At 51.8% G+C, this 15,937-nt stretch overlaps 1 protein-coding gene across 1 annotated transcript in view; it reads left to right on the top strand.

Moving 5' to 3' along the window:
• The first annotated feature begins 9,452 nt into the window (after positions 1-9,452).
• Positions 9,453-15,937, top strand: part of MGA (MAX dimerization protein MGA) — a 66,049-nt gene continuing 59,564 nt past the window's right edge. Inside the window, exon 1 of the mRNA XM_075152097.1 lies at positions 9,453-9,766. The gene's annotated coding sequence lies outside the window, so the exon portion shown is untranslated. The remainder of the gene's footprint in view (positions 9,767-15,937) is intronic.

The raw sequence follows: 15,937 nt of genomic DNA, 5'->3' as shown, positions 1-15,937 counted from the left end.
TGAATGCTTCTGCACCAGCCACTTTTGCTCGTGTGAGGCGGGTGTTAGCTGGAGCAGAGAGCCCTTTGGTCACTCGCTGCTGCCTCTCCTTGTTTCTTCTTATGAAATTACCTTAAAAGAAGCTAAAAAAACCCAAGGTTCACATTGCTAGACGATGTAAAGCAGCACGCCTCCACTAACATCAGGTAAGGTTCAGGCCTGATTAACACATTTCCTGGTATTATTTGTCTGCATTATCCCTCCTCTTGCACAAAGATACACAAAGAGAAACAGGGGCAGAAATATTTTGCAGGCTTGGGGCTGGGCGTATGAGAAGGGACTGAGCTTTAACAGCCTTTTCGGGCTCGTGAACCTTGCACCCGAGCTGCAGGGTGTAAGGGCAAAGGAAGATGCAGACTTGGGGGTTACGCAGGGGACCCAAACTGCACCCCGGAATGAAGCAGGCGCTTAGCTGTTGCCAGAACCCCCGGTAAGAAAAAAAGCTGTGTGGAATCCCGACTTCAAGGCTTGGCATTTACTCAGCAGACAGCTGGGGCAGTTTAAGACCCATCTCCCCAGTATTTGTTTGCTCCCCCTCTGCTGGAATTGGGGATCCCCGGTAGCCGGGGCCGATGGTGCCGGCACTGCTGGAGGTAGCGAAGACAGCAGAGGATGCACGGAAAAGGATGAAGCACGAGCACACGTTTCTAGCAGCACTGACTGCTGTGGGGGTGGAAATCTCCGGCAGAGCAAACAGCCGGTGACTTCTCACACTCCCTCCCCCCCCCGTGTCTGATTCACTCCAGCTTGTCTGCCAACACTCCCAGTTACACCAGTGCACCTTCATTGAAGCTGATACGCGGGGCTGTACCTGAGGCAACGATTGGGCTCGCTACGTGAAATATTTCCCGTGTTTTCCACCTATTGATGAAATCTCCCTAGGTCATCACTGCAATTGCTCAGGACTGCTGCCCTGCCAGCGGGCCAACTTTTTCTGCGGGCATCATCAGGCAAGGATCCAAATGAGAGGAGCTGAACCTATTTATAGCAGAAAATAACACGGCTCGATATTTCTCCTTTTTTCTCTCATAACATACTCCAGGAAATATTGCCAGTCTGCTGAGCTCCATCAAGCTGTAGGAAGGGGGCTGCAGTGCCGTAATTGAAGACAACAATTGGCCCACGGGGACTTTATTTGGGGATTTATGCTCTCGCATTCGACCATCGTTGTCTCAGCGGAGCAGACCTTAAACCAGAGGCCTCCTGCACCGCGGGCCTGAATTGCCCGTTGCTGATACTGGTGTAAATCAGTGAGAAAGGCACCGAGATCATCGGAGGTCGGTTCCCCGGCATGAAAACAACACAGCTGAGAGAAAGACGTAGTCTGTAATCTGGAAATGCACCCAGCCTGCCTTTATACCATTGCCCTCACCTCTCCCGGGTGAAGATGGGTTGCTGGGATGACGTCGGTTTTCCTCCTCGTGGTTCCAGGAGCACCGCGCAGCAGTTTCATGGAAGTCCATGGGATGACGCCGTCACAAGGCTGGCAAGAGTTCAACATCGTGCTTTACAGCTTGCCTGTTTCTAGACTAATTTCTGTTGGCATCGGAAATCTGTGAATGTAGAAAATCTGCACTTGCCTTCGTTCCAGGAAGGCTCTAAACTTTCATGAGAAAAAATTAATGGATTTTTTTTTCTCAGTAAACATCTTACAAATGGTCTGGGCAGCAGAGCGTCACTGCCAGTGAGCTTGGCAATAAAGAAGAAGATGTTCTTAGCTCAATATTAGTGCGAATGGGGGTAAAATCCTAAAGACGACAAGGCTTTCTGTGGTCTTCCCATGCATTATCAGGGTGAGGTGTATCTCTGTCTCCCCCACAACTCTTTTCCTGGACCTGCTATCGCAGGTGGAAGCAAGGTGCTGCCTTGTTTTCACCAGCTATGGTGGAAGGACACAACATACCTTTCCCTCAGTGCAGATGAACCCATGGGCAATGGCGACCGTCCGCTTCCTTCCCACTTAGGCTTTTTGCTGGCAGGGAGGATGCTGGAAAGAGGAGCTGAGCTGGCTGTGCAGGTGGTGGTGGTGGGATCCCTCCAAGGTGCCCAGGAAAGCCCCAGGGCAGCCTGAACTGGGCAAGGTTTTACCCTCATGATGTTGGGGATCAAATTCAGCTTTGGCCCCCCCAGGGCCGGCTGCGGAGGGCCGGCATCGGCTGCTTCAGCGGAGAGCCGGGAAAGCTCAGAGAGGGCAGCGGTGGGATAACGTGCCCATCGGGGACATTTTGTCCTCGCAGTGTGATGTTTGTGTCCCTCAGGAACGCCGGCCTCCTCTCCTACAGCAGGAATCGGAGCCGCTCTAGGGACTCGGCTGACAGCAGACTTTGCCCTGGTTTTTAAAATCCCTCACATTTCATTGTTTACATTCCTCAGAAACGCGCCCATAAAGGCGGTTGGACATGGGCCCTTCAGAAAGCTGGCGACATTCATTTAACGACCTGCAGGTCTATAGGGGAAACCCTTCACCATTTGCCAGAAGGTCCTGTTTCCCCCACAGCTCTCCGTCCAACCTGCCCTCCTGCCTGCCCGGCCACAAAATCCTATTTTGCATCCTGCGAATGCAGATTTCAACACCTCCCCTCGGCCACGTTCTCCTTCACGTCCCTGCCCCGACTTGGGTAGAGAGCCGCCATCCCGCGCAGCTTGGGGCAGCCCCAGCACCGTTTCCACCTGCGAGGATGCTGTCCGTGCCCGGCAGGATCCTTCGCCTCGCCGACCAATTCAAGACCTTCGCCATCAGGCCACTGAAGAGCTCTGGGGGTCTGGGGCGGCAGGCACGCTCCCCCCGCCGGCCTCGGGGCTCTGCTCTGCTTGGCGGTCTTGCTGGTGAACAGCGAAGAGTAATCCCGCTTATGTTTCTGAATGCATATTTTAAGGTGATTCAGCTGTTGAGAGGGAGTAGCAGATTGCTGAGCGAGAGAAAATTCTGGTCTCTGGCTCCACGCAGTCTGAGGGTTGGGAGATTTTCTTGGCCAGACTTTTTACTTCTGCTCAGTTACACCTATTGACTCCTGCAAAATTACAGGAAGCAACTGAAATGAGAATTTGGCCCCAAACTAGTAATTTTTGCTTTGCTTTTACATTCGGCGTGCAAGACCTGACGAAATTTCTGGCTGTACAATTGGTGAGTTCCCCTATGAAGCCAAGAGTGAAACAGGCTTGGGAGAGATGCAGAAACGCCTTCGACAAGTGCCAGCTCTCAGTTCGTGCAGAGTTTGTTGCATATTTGCTCCCGAGGATGCTTACGCAGTTCTGTGATGTGGTTATGTTGTTTATCAGCAGCATCTATGGCAAAAGTGCTTTGCGTATTTGGTGGTTGCCTTGTCTGTGCCATTTTGTAATTTCTCTGGATGCTTTTCAGTGAAAGACGTAACGTGCGAACTCTGAGCGGACACCTTAGCGCGTCCTTGCTTCGGATAAGGACGTTGCTTTCATAGTGAATGTCCTGACGGTCCCTCCTCACCACGCATCGGGGAGTTTTGGCTGGAGCCCCGCTGGGAGATGGGCTGCGGGAGTGCACCCCCTGCGCCCGGGTTGCCGAAGGGCTGCCAGTTCCCAAACCCAGAGAGGAACTGGACTGAAGCAACCATGCCTGCCCCAAATGGGTACAGCACGAGCGGCGGGTTGCTACCGCCAACCGTTTTGGTCCGTGAATACGGAATTGGTCCGTGAACTCGCTGATGCAGCTGAAGCTTTCAAGCAAGTTTCCTTGCCTCGGGCGAGACGGTGAGGGCTGCTGCTCTGCTGCCGGGTGTCTGAGCTGGTCTCTGGGTGACGTGCCTGCCTCAGGAGCTTTGTTTTTCCTTTGCATCAGTCTCTGAGGTGGGACATGGGTGTCAGCCAAGCAGGAAGGTGCTTAGGGCAGCGGGTTGCTTCGGGTGGCAAAATTGTCCCACTGCTTAGCTCTGCCAGGGCAGCGCTGCTGAGGCCGGGAGACAGGGGAGGGGACAGGGTGGCCCCAGGCACAAGTTGGACGCTTGATGCCTTGATGCCCCCCTCAGCTGCTGTTGGCCACGCACACACCCTTGGGAAGGGCACAAATTTTGTAAATGTGCGGGAGCCTCTAGATAGCCCGCAATGGTCTGAAGATGGTCCAAGCCATCCAGCAAACTTGACGCTCCCACTGCTTTCCCCTTGAGCGCTGCCCCAGCCCCTGGCGCCTGCCCCTTCCCCTTCTCCTCTCTCTCGCTTTTCCTTCCTCCCTGTTACCCCCGGGGGAGGCCTCCAGCTTCGGGGAAGGACCAAAGCCTTGGCCCCGGCGTGCTGGCAGCCTGGGCTGCGGGGACAGAACTCTGGCCCTTGCAGGAGGGACGAGCTGTGTCTGCTTCACATCTCCGCGTACGGGTGCAGGCAGGATGGAGAGGCTGCAGGGCAAGGATATAGTCTGTCTTTTAGTGCCATTTAGATCTTTGATATCGTTCGGGGCTCTCACAGCTGCTTTAAATGAGGATGCTGCAGCATGAGAACTACTGGCTTCACATATCTGAGAAATCATCAGCGCTTCCAATTAAAAGGAAATAATTCTAGGAGCCAGGCAGCGGCTTTGGCGCTTACAGGAAGGTCAGCCAGGAGCGCTGAAATCAGGTGCCTCAAAACTGCAGCTGCTTTTGCGCTGGTGCTTCCAGATGCGCGTAAGGGGTTTTGCAGCCGGTGCTTTCCGCCGGGTCTCCAGGGCAGCTCCTTACTCATTTGGATCAAAAGCAACCAGCGTTTGGGTCCCCCGCGGTGTCCCCTCGCGAGGGGATCTGTGTGTACGGAGAAACCCCGGGCCATGCCGGAGCCATTAGCGGCCGCAGACAACGCCTGCCGCCTTTCTGCGAGGGGCCCTCACGAAACCGGGGCTGGGGAGCCAGCCGCGAGCTCCTCCCCGGCTGCGCCATGTCCTCCACCGTGTGTTTCAGGAAAGGTTTATCCCCCACCCCCCTGCCCCCGGTTATTAGAAGGTCTCAGATTCATGCTGTGGCAAGAACGATCTGCCCTCCGGGAGCTGCGCCGGCATCCTCCTTCCTTGCAGCTTTGGTGGGAGGAAGGTTTAACCCCTCGCTCTCGGAGTCGCCCGTGGCAGTGGGGAAGGGGCAGCACAAGGCCAGGCGCCTGGGGACGGTGGTTTTCAGCCATTCGGGCAGGGAAGGGTTTGTTAGGCTGCGGTCCCTTCAAAAGGGGAAAAGGAAGGAAAAAGACCGGGCTCGGCAAGGCTTATCGCAGCCGAAGAGCCAAACCTCCGGTGAATAAAGCAGCTGGGAGAAAAGGCTGGAAGAGCAGCGCTGGGAGGGGGGTTTGCTGCTCCCTCAGGGAGCCATGATCTTGAGCCAGATCCCAAAGGCAGCTTGTGCCCATTAGGAACTGGCCCACAGCAAGAAAGCCAAGTCCAAGCGTCTCACCACAGATGCATTCCCAGGAGGTTTCTGCCTTAAATAAACACTGTGCCAGGAGCAAACTGCACGGAGACGCGCTGCAGCCGGCAGCTCGCCTCGTTTGCTGCGGCACGGCTCTTCTCTGTAGAAAGGCAGAGGGTGAGAGGCTGAAGCGCAGTCCTGTTTCTGCCCTGCCTTCTCTGGGCTGGGTAGGGCAACAGTTTGCAGCAAGCCAGTGAGGGGGAAATTCAGAGATCGCGACTGTCCCTGGTCCCTGTGGAGGAAAGCTGGGATGGGAAGACCCCCGTGGAGAAGAGGACTTGGCCATCTTGCAATCTTCTGTAGAAGAGAAAGCAGGAGCCCAAACTCAGCGGCACAGACTCTCACGTGTGCCCAGAGACAGAGAAGTGTCTTCACCACCACCGACCACCAACCAGAAGACGTAAGAAGGAAGGCTACTAGGGGAAGCAGTTTGGAGACTTCAGGTGAGCTCTTGGTGGGCTTTATCACATCTGTGAAACAAAAAAACAACAAGAAAGCTAGCGACAGGCCTTCCACTTTGCTGTTTTTCCTTGCAGAACTATTTAAACAAATCTGGTCGGGCCTTCCTCCTAACCTTGGCTCTCCAGTCCCAGCGGCGGACCCCTGGCCTCAGGCTTTGGAAAGAAGAGCCTCTCTTGCCGCGCAATTACACTGCTACCTTTGCAGCTCTGGTGACAGGTATAAAGGGAAGGTTCAGGCTTAAATCACGAGAATGATGCACAACAGCAGCAGCTCTGAGTGTAACCAGGACATTTGATCTTTTCTAAAATTTTGCCCCATGAAAACATGAGGGAACCCTTAGAAAGCAACCACCATCAATGAACCCTTTCCATATATTCAGAGAAGAAAGTCCTTATTTGGGATGCAAAATTGACACTAGAAAGGTAGTAAATGCCAGCTTCACAATTATCTCAGCAATCTTTATCTGGCTCCCATGTGCGTAGTACTGATTTCATGAAATATTCACATATTATTTTCTTCATATGATCCTGACTCATTGAGTGCCCAGGAAGTTGCATCCTTAGTTCTGACATTTTGCAGACTTTGAATGATTGATTAAAGCATTTAAATAACATATACTTCAAACATAAAGGTGGTGGTTGTGGTTAAACGTAATTATTCCTCTTTAAATGTAATTATTTTTATATTAGGACTAATTATAAATGGATATTATTAATGGAAGAACAAAATTTGTTTATCGGGGTTTGAATTCTGCAGTCATCAGGAATAAACACACCAGGTAATGAGTTTGGCAATAAAATGCCAGCCTTAGGCATAGACCAGATTTAGCACCGCCCTTTCTCTTTGTATCACACTTCCTTCTTCCCACGAGCTCAGCCCACTCAAAACCTGTATAATTTCTTCCTATAAAAGGACGTGCCTGTTTCTGCTCAGTTTTCTAAAGCATATGCCTTTATTTCCTAAATATGTTCCTCAGTGGGAACTCTCCTAGCGGATTTACAGGCCCATTTTATCACTCTTACTGGGATGGGTGGGAATGGAAGAGCTGAAAAAGTTGGGGTTTGATTTAGAGTGAAGGGGAGGAGGCCCGCGGTGAACGATCTGCGCGCAGGAGAGCAGAGAGCAGTGGGCTAGCGAGTGGGAGCCTCTGGGGGAGCTGACAGTGTGGAAGAGCAGCGTGGTCCCTGGGCAGACAGGTCCCTGGAAGAACAGGTACTGCTCTTCCCCCAGTTTTCCCTTTTAAAGGTTTTATTCAGAAAGGAAAGGAGTGGGAGAGGAGGAATATTCTTTTTCTCGTTTATTAAGCTCCCTGAATCTCTAATGAACTCTAGCTTCCCAATACTCAGCTTTCAAAAAAAAATCTGATTAGCCAACAAACTGAAGATTGTCCGTAGGTGAAAAAATAAGCAGCAAAGAATTTTTCTGCTAAACCTCACCACGTAATTTGGGCGTCTCTGCTTCAAATTACATGCACGCTTTCCAAATTAAGATGTCCAAATCTGACGTGCATAGGAACTTCTTCAGCAGCAGGGCAGTCGCGAGATCTGCCTCTCTCGGATAAAGGATGGGTTTTGCACTCAGAGACCAAAACAACACTTTCTTTTTTCAGCCGTTTCACACTGTTGGCTCATTTTTCCGATATTCACAAACACCATCAGGTTTCCTTCAAAACTACTCCAGTCAAAATGTCTTTTTCCCCGGAGAAATAAATATCAATGACCTACTTCCCCTGCATGTGTTATCTTTCATTTGTCCAGAGCCCCAGCATCTGTGATGGCCTTTGCATGACTTCTGTATTCTTTCTTGGGTTTGCAACATCGTTCCATTTAACGTCAAACGGTAAATTTCATTTGCCTGACGTTTCCTCTGCTTGGCCTGTTAACGAAAACGCATCTTGGGCACCGCATCCGTTACAGCAGCAGGAATTTCAAAGAAACGGTTGCAACTTGGCCGTCCCTTGATCTGCTCGTGAACTCCAAAAAGGCACACCTAAACCCGCCAGTGCGTGCTCAGCTGACACCCAAACGCTTCCCAACGTTGGCTGCGAGACTGCAAAAGCCCCCCAAAGCTTTAGCTTCTGCACCGGTTAGTGTGTTTGTAACCTTTGTATATGGATTCCTCAAAAATATTTATCTAATAGGAGAGATAAGATATTTTTTGAGCTTCTCAGTGATCTGGGAACCATCCACTCAATTCAGTATCAATACCAAAGGATGTTCAATTTTGCAAAAGTATAAATCCACGCCTAATTAGACACCTCCCTTTTTACATCCTTCATGGACTCCTAAGCCGTATTGTCAGTAACGTTACCGTGCCGGGGAATGCCGATTGCTGCCGTGACCGAGCACCTTTCGAGGCCAAGACCTCCATCCCAGAAGTTTTAGCCCAAGGCTACATTACGGTGTTGTTTACCATCACCTTTTGTTTACATTTTTAATTAGTTTCCATTACATGTGATCTGCCTATACCCAAATCAACCTGAAATCAAGTGCTGCAAGATGAGCAGCATTTTTCATTGACGCAGTTACCGTGCTGTCGGTTGCGATTGCCACCGAGTTCATCCAGCCTCACCTATCTGTACGTGCCCACGCTGCCTATAGCTCATGGGGTTTTGTTTACGTATTTTTTTCCTTCGGGATTTGTTCCGTTATTTACTCTGGACCTAATACAGACTTTCCGGACGGTAATCTCCAGAATCACCTTTTGTCTAAGCCGCGCAGGGCTGTTACATTCGGGTGTATTATCGAACACGTCCGCGTGCTGAAGGGGCGTACAGCCTTTATTCGTTGAACTCTTTCAGGTTACAAATCACCAGAGGCAGCTTCCCGCTCCGCCAGCGACTGGCACGGTTGCAGTTCCGTGGGTGCTCAGCAAACACGCTTCCCCCGGGAGTCCCGCCGGGTACGGAGCTTTTGTGCGAGCAACGGGAAGGTACGGGAAGTGTTTATGAGCCACGTTTCAGGGCACTGCACCCTCTGACAGCAGCTCGAATGACCCGAACTGCAGGCGAACCCCTTTCTCCGTGATTTGCAGGTGCCGCTGGACGGAAGGGCGGGCAAACGAGGCCGCGGAGGCCCCGGCTGCCGGGCCTGGCCCCCCTCGGCTGCCGCAGCGGCACCGCTGCCGCGCAGGGCCGCCGGGAAGCCGCTGCGGGCGGCAGAGGGGGGCGCGCCCAGCGCCGCCCGCGCGGGAGGCCGCGGGAAGCCGGCGCCAGGCCGGGCGGCGGCGGCGGCCCCTTGCGCCGTGACGGGACCGCCGGCAGCGCCGCAGCCGCGGGAGGAGAGCGCCCACGGGAGGCGCCGGCGGGGACCGCGCCGCCGCCCCGCTCCGGCCGAGCTCCCCGCGGCAGCGGGCCCCGCCCGGTCGCCGGTCGCCCCTCGCCGCCGACCCGCGGAGGGCGAGCGGCCGCCCGCCAACGGCGAACGCGCGCCCGTGCGGCCCACGCGCGAGCGGCGTGTTTCCCTCGCGCAAGGGCGGGGGAGGGGCAGGAAGGGCGTGGCCCGGCGGAGGGGAGCGGAACTGCGTCGGCGGGCGGCCCCGGCCAATCGGCAGCGCGCCGCTGGCGGGCGTCGCGAGGCAGCTTTACCGCGGCCGCCGCCGGCTGCGCCCCCCGAGCGCCGCCCGCCTCCCGGACGGCCGCTCCGGTACCCGCCTTGCGGGGGCGGCCCCGCCGCGGGGAGCGGGGGGGAAGCGAAAGGAAGGGGGGGGCAGGAGAAACGGGAGCGGCCCACGTGATGGGCTGCTGCAGCCAATGAAGACGGCAGGAGGTTGCGCGTGGCAGGCGAAGGCCGCAGGAGCCGCGAGCGGGGCGCGTGGGCCGGGGCGTTGCTCGGCGCCCCGCGCCGCGTGGAGCCGCCGGCGGGAGGCAGGTAGGAGCCGGCCGCCCCCGGGGCGCTGCCCGCCGTCCCCCCCCTTCCCCCTCCCCCCGCTTTTATGAAGTTTTATTCGAGGAGGTGGCGTGAGGTGTGCGCGTCACGTGAACGCGGCGGCCCAATCACACGTGCGCGCTCCCTCCCCTTCGGCCGGGAGGGCCGCGTTTGAGGCGAGGGGGCCGCGCGCCCGCCGGGCGGCCGTGGCGGGGAGCGGCGGGCGGGCGGGCGGGCAGCTCTCGCTCGTCGCCCACCCCTGCTCCGCTTCGTCCGGGGTCGTGGACGGACGGGGGGCTGGGGGCGGGGGGGGGGGGGGCTGGGCAGTGGGTGGCGGTCACCTGACGCGGGATGGGGGGGAGGGTTAAAGGGACTGAGCAGCCCCGCGGCTCCGCATCCGGGCTCTCCGGCCGGGAAGGGTCGGGTGAGGCCCGGCCCCGAGCAGCTGCCGCCTCCCAGAGCCATCGCGCTCCCGGGGACCGTCCCCCGGTGGGGGCGTGGCCGGCGCCACCCGTGAGACGGGGCTGGGCTGCCCGCGCCTCGCCCCACCCCGCCCCGGCGGGAGAGCCTTCCCGGGGACCTGCCCCGGTGCTGGGGGACGCGCCCGCCCCTCTGCCCCCTCGGCGCCACAGAAGGGTGGCTTAGGGGGTGCAGTGGGCTGGGGGGGGCGGCTGCGGGGCCCCTCAGCCGGGCGCGCCGGAGGCGGAGCGTAACGGCTCGGCGGAGCGGCCCGAGGGCGGCCGCTGGCCCGCGGCGGCGCGCGTGCGCCTCGGCACGTCGCGTGAGGCGGCCGTTGGTGGCGGGCGGGGGCAGCGCCCCCCTCCCCACCCCCGCTCCCCCCGCCGTGCCCTGCCAGCGCTCCTTTACCGGGGGCTCGGCTGCCTGGCGCAGCGCGCCCGCCGTTATTCCGGTCTCTTCCAGCTTCCCCCCCGGCTGAGGCCGAGCGCCGCCGAGCCGAGGACGCGCCAGCGTGGCGCAGGAGGCGGCTTCGTGTGGCGGCGTTGCGCGCTCAGCCGGCCGGGGTTGTCGTTGCCGGTCCCGCCGAGGGGAGCCGAATAAATAAACAACGGTGCTTTTCCTGGAAGGGCGATGCGGTGCCGGTGTTGGGTTCCGTGGGTGCTGGGGCCTTAGGTACCACGCCAGTTGATAAGCAGTTTAAAAGAGGGTTAAAAAATGGTAAGGTGAGCTCAATCTGTAGTTGGTAGGGGTGAGGGTTAGCAGTTGTTTCATCAGCCTGGTTAGATGAGTGGTTTCCAATAAAACGGTTTGAGTTTCTTGCCTAGCTTCTTAAGATGTCAAAGCTTACTCAGTCACACTGCCTTACTCCTAACACGTAGTCTCCAAACTCATGGGTCGTCTTTGATCGCCCATGATGGAGTGGGCTAAAGCCCTGAAGGTTTGAAGTTGCTACAGACTTTGAAAACCGAAGGCTGTGTAAAGAAAGAGGGCTGGCTGATGAATTGGTCTTGCCACTTTAAGGTGTTTTGCCCGATGCAGCAGCTCGCTCTGCGGCTGCAGCACCCTTTCAGCGCCCTCAGGCACAGTTCCTTGTGAGTCTGTATTGAAACCGGAATGGGGAATTGATTCTGCTTGAAAAATGTTGCTGTGGGTGAGCATTTTTGTGCATGTGTTTATGTGGGGGGAAAAAAGCATAGTCCTTGGGTCTGGCAAAGATGGGCAGCATTCATTCACTTGCGTATTCCATCTGGCAGCAGCTGACCATTAACCTCACCTACTGTTTGCTCGGTGTTGGTGCAGATGCTGTTGTGCCTGCCATGGGAGGGAAACGTGCAACTGGAGGAAACCAATGTTAGTCCCACTTGTGAATAAACTTGTTTGGTCACCTACCAGAAAAAAAAAAATTTGAAGTTCTTCCTCTTTGAGCTTATGCCACGTCTTCGTTTACACTCAAATCAACTAGATCGCTTCTAAAGTATGTGGTTGTGTATGTTGGCTTTTTAAAACCTAATTCCCCAAGGAATGGGAAGTCCAAGACATTCTTTTTTACAAACACAATGAAATAGATCTCTGCCTAGAGGAGTGAGAAAGAGCTCTCATCTAAGAAGAGGCTGTTGTCCGTTTGCTGTTTCATAGACAGCAGAGGATCTACTAAAAATTCAGCCATGGTGTGAGGAAACAGTGCCATTAGCTGTGACACCAGCAGGGCTTACTTGGTGCCTTATTCTTCCATAATTAAAGATGTGATGTGTTGTGTGTTTTGGGTTTTCTTGGTGTGTGTTGTTTTTTTTTTTTTGTAATACTGGGTGACTTTAGAACAAAGAATCAAATGGTGGTGGTGGAGTTGCTCTTCTCTCTTCACAGAAAGATGGAATGTGCTTTCATTGATGGATCCTGGCTGTTTTTAGTACCTATGATAAATCCTTGATTTATCTTTTTCTGAACTGGATAAGGAAGAATGCAGTGAGAATGATCTGGGTGAGAAGAATGATGAAGGCTTGTCATGAGAAGACAGCAACCAGAAGAAAGCCTCTTTTTTTTTTTTTTTTTTTTTTTAAATCAAGCCCAAAACAGAAAGGCAGTAAGCGATGTGAACAGCATAAAAGACAGAAAATGAATGTGGGAGCCAGATAAAACGTATCTACAATAAAAATGTTTGCATTCATTGCTACAGTCACTATCTTCAGGAAAAGCCAATTTGGAGAATGACAAGATCATGGCCTAATTACTGTTAAACAAATACTTGTGATGATGGAATTGTGCTGTTTTGCTAACTCTTGTGGTAACAGTGCTTTCTGCTAATATGGTGTGGTCTGCCTGACCACAGGGTAAATCAATAAGTCAATAATGAAGATGGATATAAACCTGGAACCCATCACCAACAGTCTGGTACTTTAATTGGTGTTACTCTCCTTCTTACCATAACTTAAAAGGGACATAGAGGTTCCCTGGCAGTTCTAACTTGATTGGTGGCTCTGTAGCAATGAGTATTGCTATAAGACAACAGCTGAATGAGTAGGATAGTCCGGAGCTCAGGTGAGGGCTTTTTTACCTGCCATACTTGTTTTGCTGAATTTTCTTATTTTTTGCTCTCAGTTTTTTTTCTATGATGTGGACAAGATCCCCAGCTGAAGATTCATGTATGTGATAAATGTTCCTCATGATGGCCATAAAGGGACTGAAATTCATCAAAATGGTGTTATTCCTGCTGATTATGGCTTGTTTCTGCCAGTGTTGCGTGACAAAAAGCATGAAACATTGCTTTATTCTTTTATTTTGTAATTTTCAGTAGTTTAAATAATATTGAAAAAACACAGCTATCATTGTATGTATGAGTGGTGGGCATATCAACGACTTCCTGATAAAGTATGGAAAGTAATGTAAAATACAATATTTTAAATGTTGAAATAATAACATTGTATACAGATAAAAAAGAACAATTATTTGTAGTGAACGCTGGCTTTTCTCCCTGCGCTCTCACTGGTGGTTCATACTTTATATAAATGGTTTCTGTGTTTCCATTTTGCAATCTTCAGTGTTTGGGAAGATTTCTGTATTTCCCAAAAGTTCAGGTAGCTCTTGGGAGATGGAGAATATTTTGCAGCGTACATTGCAGGGTTAATGCTGTTAAACAAAGAGCCAACTTTATGGGGGACTGAAAGTTCGGACTCTTGTGGGAAAGTGTCAGTACTGGAGAGGTGAAGCAGGTATCTCCCTCCTCCTCCCCCCCAGTGTTTGCCCTGCTCCTCCCACAGAAGCTGCTGCTTTTGCAGGGGTGTAGCTGACAGTTGATGAAGCACTTCCTGAACTACCACCTATTCATCCTGCAGTGGTCAGGACTCTGAGTGTTTTGTGAATTTGTTTTTAGTATAAAGTAATTAAGTGAATTTGGTTTTAGTATAAAGTCATGCTCTGGGCTGAAAACTGATGGTGCACAAGCTGTGTCATACTTGCTGTGGGGAGAGTGCATTCTGTGTGCGGCTGGAGCATGCGTTTTAGCATGTTTGCATCAGCAAGAAAACCTAAATCTGGAAAAGCAGATTTCTTGCTTTTTCCCCGCCCCCCCCCCCCCCCCCCCCCGCAACAGTCTATTTCTTGCAATACATTTTTTTTTTAATCTCACACTTTTTAGTTACATTCTGCCACCACTTACACCTTTAATCTTCTTGACGCTGGATTATACTTCCTCACTATAGCTAAAGGAAGAACTTAAGCTACTAACTACTAACTTCTCTATCATAAATAAAATGATGTAAACTTTTTTTTTTAAAGTAGGTTTTGGGCTGGGATTCTGTTGCCTAAGGACAGGGGTCTGGAGCTGTCATAGATGCTGCAAGTTATTAGAGACATCTGTGTAGAGCAAACATTCAACTCGGGGGCAAATACTCTTCTGGAGAAGCAGTTGGAGGCCAGTGTGGCCGGTTATGGTATAGAAAATGGGACTAGATACCCTTCTATAGGCAGTTTAATCCAACCTGGAGTTTCAGAATTAACAGACTGTCTTGTGGGGTGCTACTGTGTTAATCATTCTCCAAAGTAGCAAAACATTGGCTACAGAAAGTATGTTTTTGTATTTTAACCCTTCTAGTGTGCACATTGCACAATGTTTGACTATAACATCACTGGATTTTCAGGTCTTTAAAATCTTTTTTTTTTTAATGGCCAGAACTTGGGACTTTATATGATTGTGAGGGCTGCCTGGTTGTAGTTAGTAATAAACTTCTAGCCTGGGCTCTGCTGACTGACTGCTGCTGTGGGTGTATTACATTGGCACAGTTGGTTTTGATAGCTGTTGTTTTCAGCTAGTGAGTCTAGTTTCAGCTAGTGCTCGTTTTTAGCTAGTGAATTTGAGAGCTGAAAGCCCTTTATGCTCCAGTAGTGCTCCAGTAGTAGTGCCTTTCAAAGTATACTGTATGACAGAAAAGTCCTGTCGGGTATCTACTTTGTAGTAGTGATCTTTGTATTCGAACTGGTCAGGGGATTGCTAACAAAAAAGTAATCTGCATCTCTTTAATGTTTTCCACAGGTTGGCAAGTGTTACATTCCGCTTATCTCTGTCTGCAACTTACGTTGCTTTCCCACATGCAGATCTTCAGCAAAGCTCGGGCCTTGTGACCCTCCAGCTTGTGATCTGTTACTGAATCTTTTTTTTTTTTGGAGACAGGTTAGAAAGAACAGCAGCTGAAGAACCGTTTTTTGCTACAGCTCCAAGTAGCAATCTCTGTTGACTGCTGGGTGGTGAAAGTAACACACTGGCTCTGTGTTACTGGTAGTGTGTAGGCTTGAACTGGTGCTTTATCCTTGTAGGCATTACTGGAAGAAGGAATGTGATTGATTGGATACTGAAATACAGTTTGTAAAGACTGTAGTTCATACTTTCAAGGTGCTGCAAAGCAGGGAACATGTCTGAAAGAAGCATTTTGGGGAAGAGGGTACTTCTTGGTAGTAACTTGAGCATTTCAAAGATGACCATCACATTACTGGTTAGTGTAAGGTAACTCCCCCTGATCATGGAGAGCAGTATTCAGTTGATGCAAACCAGTTCATTTCTGTGCTGCCAATTGGTGTTTAGCACAAACGAGGCCTTAAAAGGTGTTTGTACTGATCTCAATGGGATGTAGTTCTTTATTGCGGTACTCCTGTTTCTTGTCAGCTATAAGCTGCTCAGAACTGGATTACTTAAGCTGGTGGGAATCTGTGGTACTGCTCTGACTTCTACTGGTCAATCTGGTCTCTTGATAAACTAGAGGTTCCACTTTTGCTGCAGGCAAGGATTTCTACCTGCGTAAGGTAAAATGGTAGCAAAATCCCTGGCAATGTCAACAGTCACTGGTGTTGCTTCTCTTATCATTAGAATATGTGGCTTGTGGGCCGTGAACGTGGCACTGTCTGCTATTCGGTTCTGTGTGGCTGCTCTTAGTCGTACAAATGGACCTTTTGCTGAAGAAAAAAGGCTTATTTCTGTATTGTCGTTGGTCAGAAATGTATCCTGCGACCCTAAAACTTGATGACCGCTATACCTAATGTGTGATTGCTGTAGGTATAAAATGACTATTCCTGATCAATATTGGACAACGTGGCTTAGTTTTTTAGTTGGTGTAATTATTTCTGATTGAATTTGTTAAAGGAAAAATACTGTGTTGGATCCGACAGCTTCAGGCTGCTGCAGCTCCGTGCCCCCAGGTATAGCCAGTAGTAAGGCTGAAAAAGTATTTC

This window comes from Calonectris borealis, chromosome 5 (assembly GCF_964195595.1).
Source record: "Calonectris borealis chromosome 5, bCalBor7.hap1.2, whole genome shotgun sequence".
In the NCBI taxonomy this organism is placed as follows: Eukaryota; Metazoa; Chordata; class Aves; order Procellariiformes; family Procellariidae; genus Calonectris; species Calonectris borealis.
Note: the sequence above shows the minus strand (reverse complement) of the source record. Positions and strands in the feature narration are given on the sequence as shown.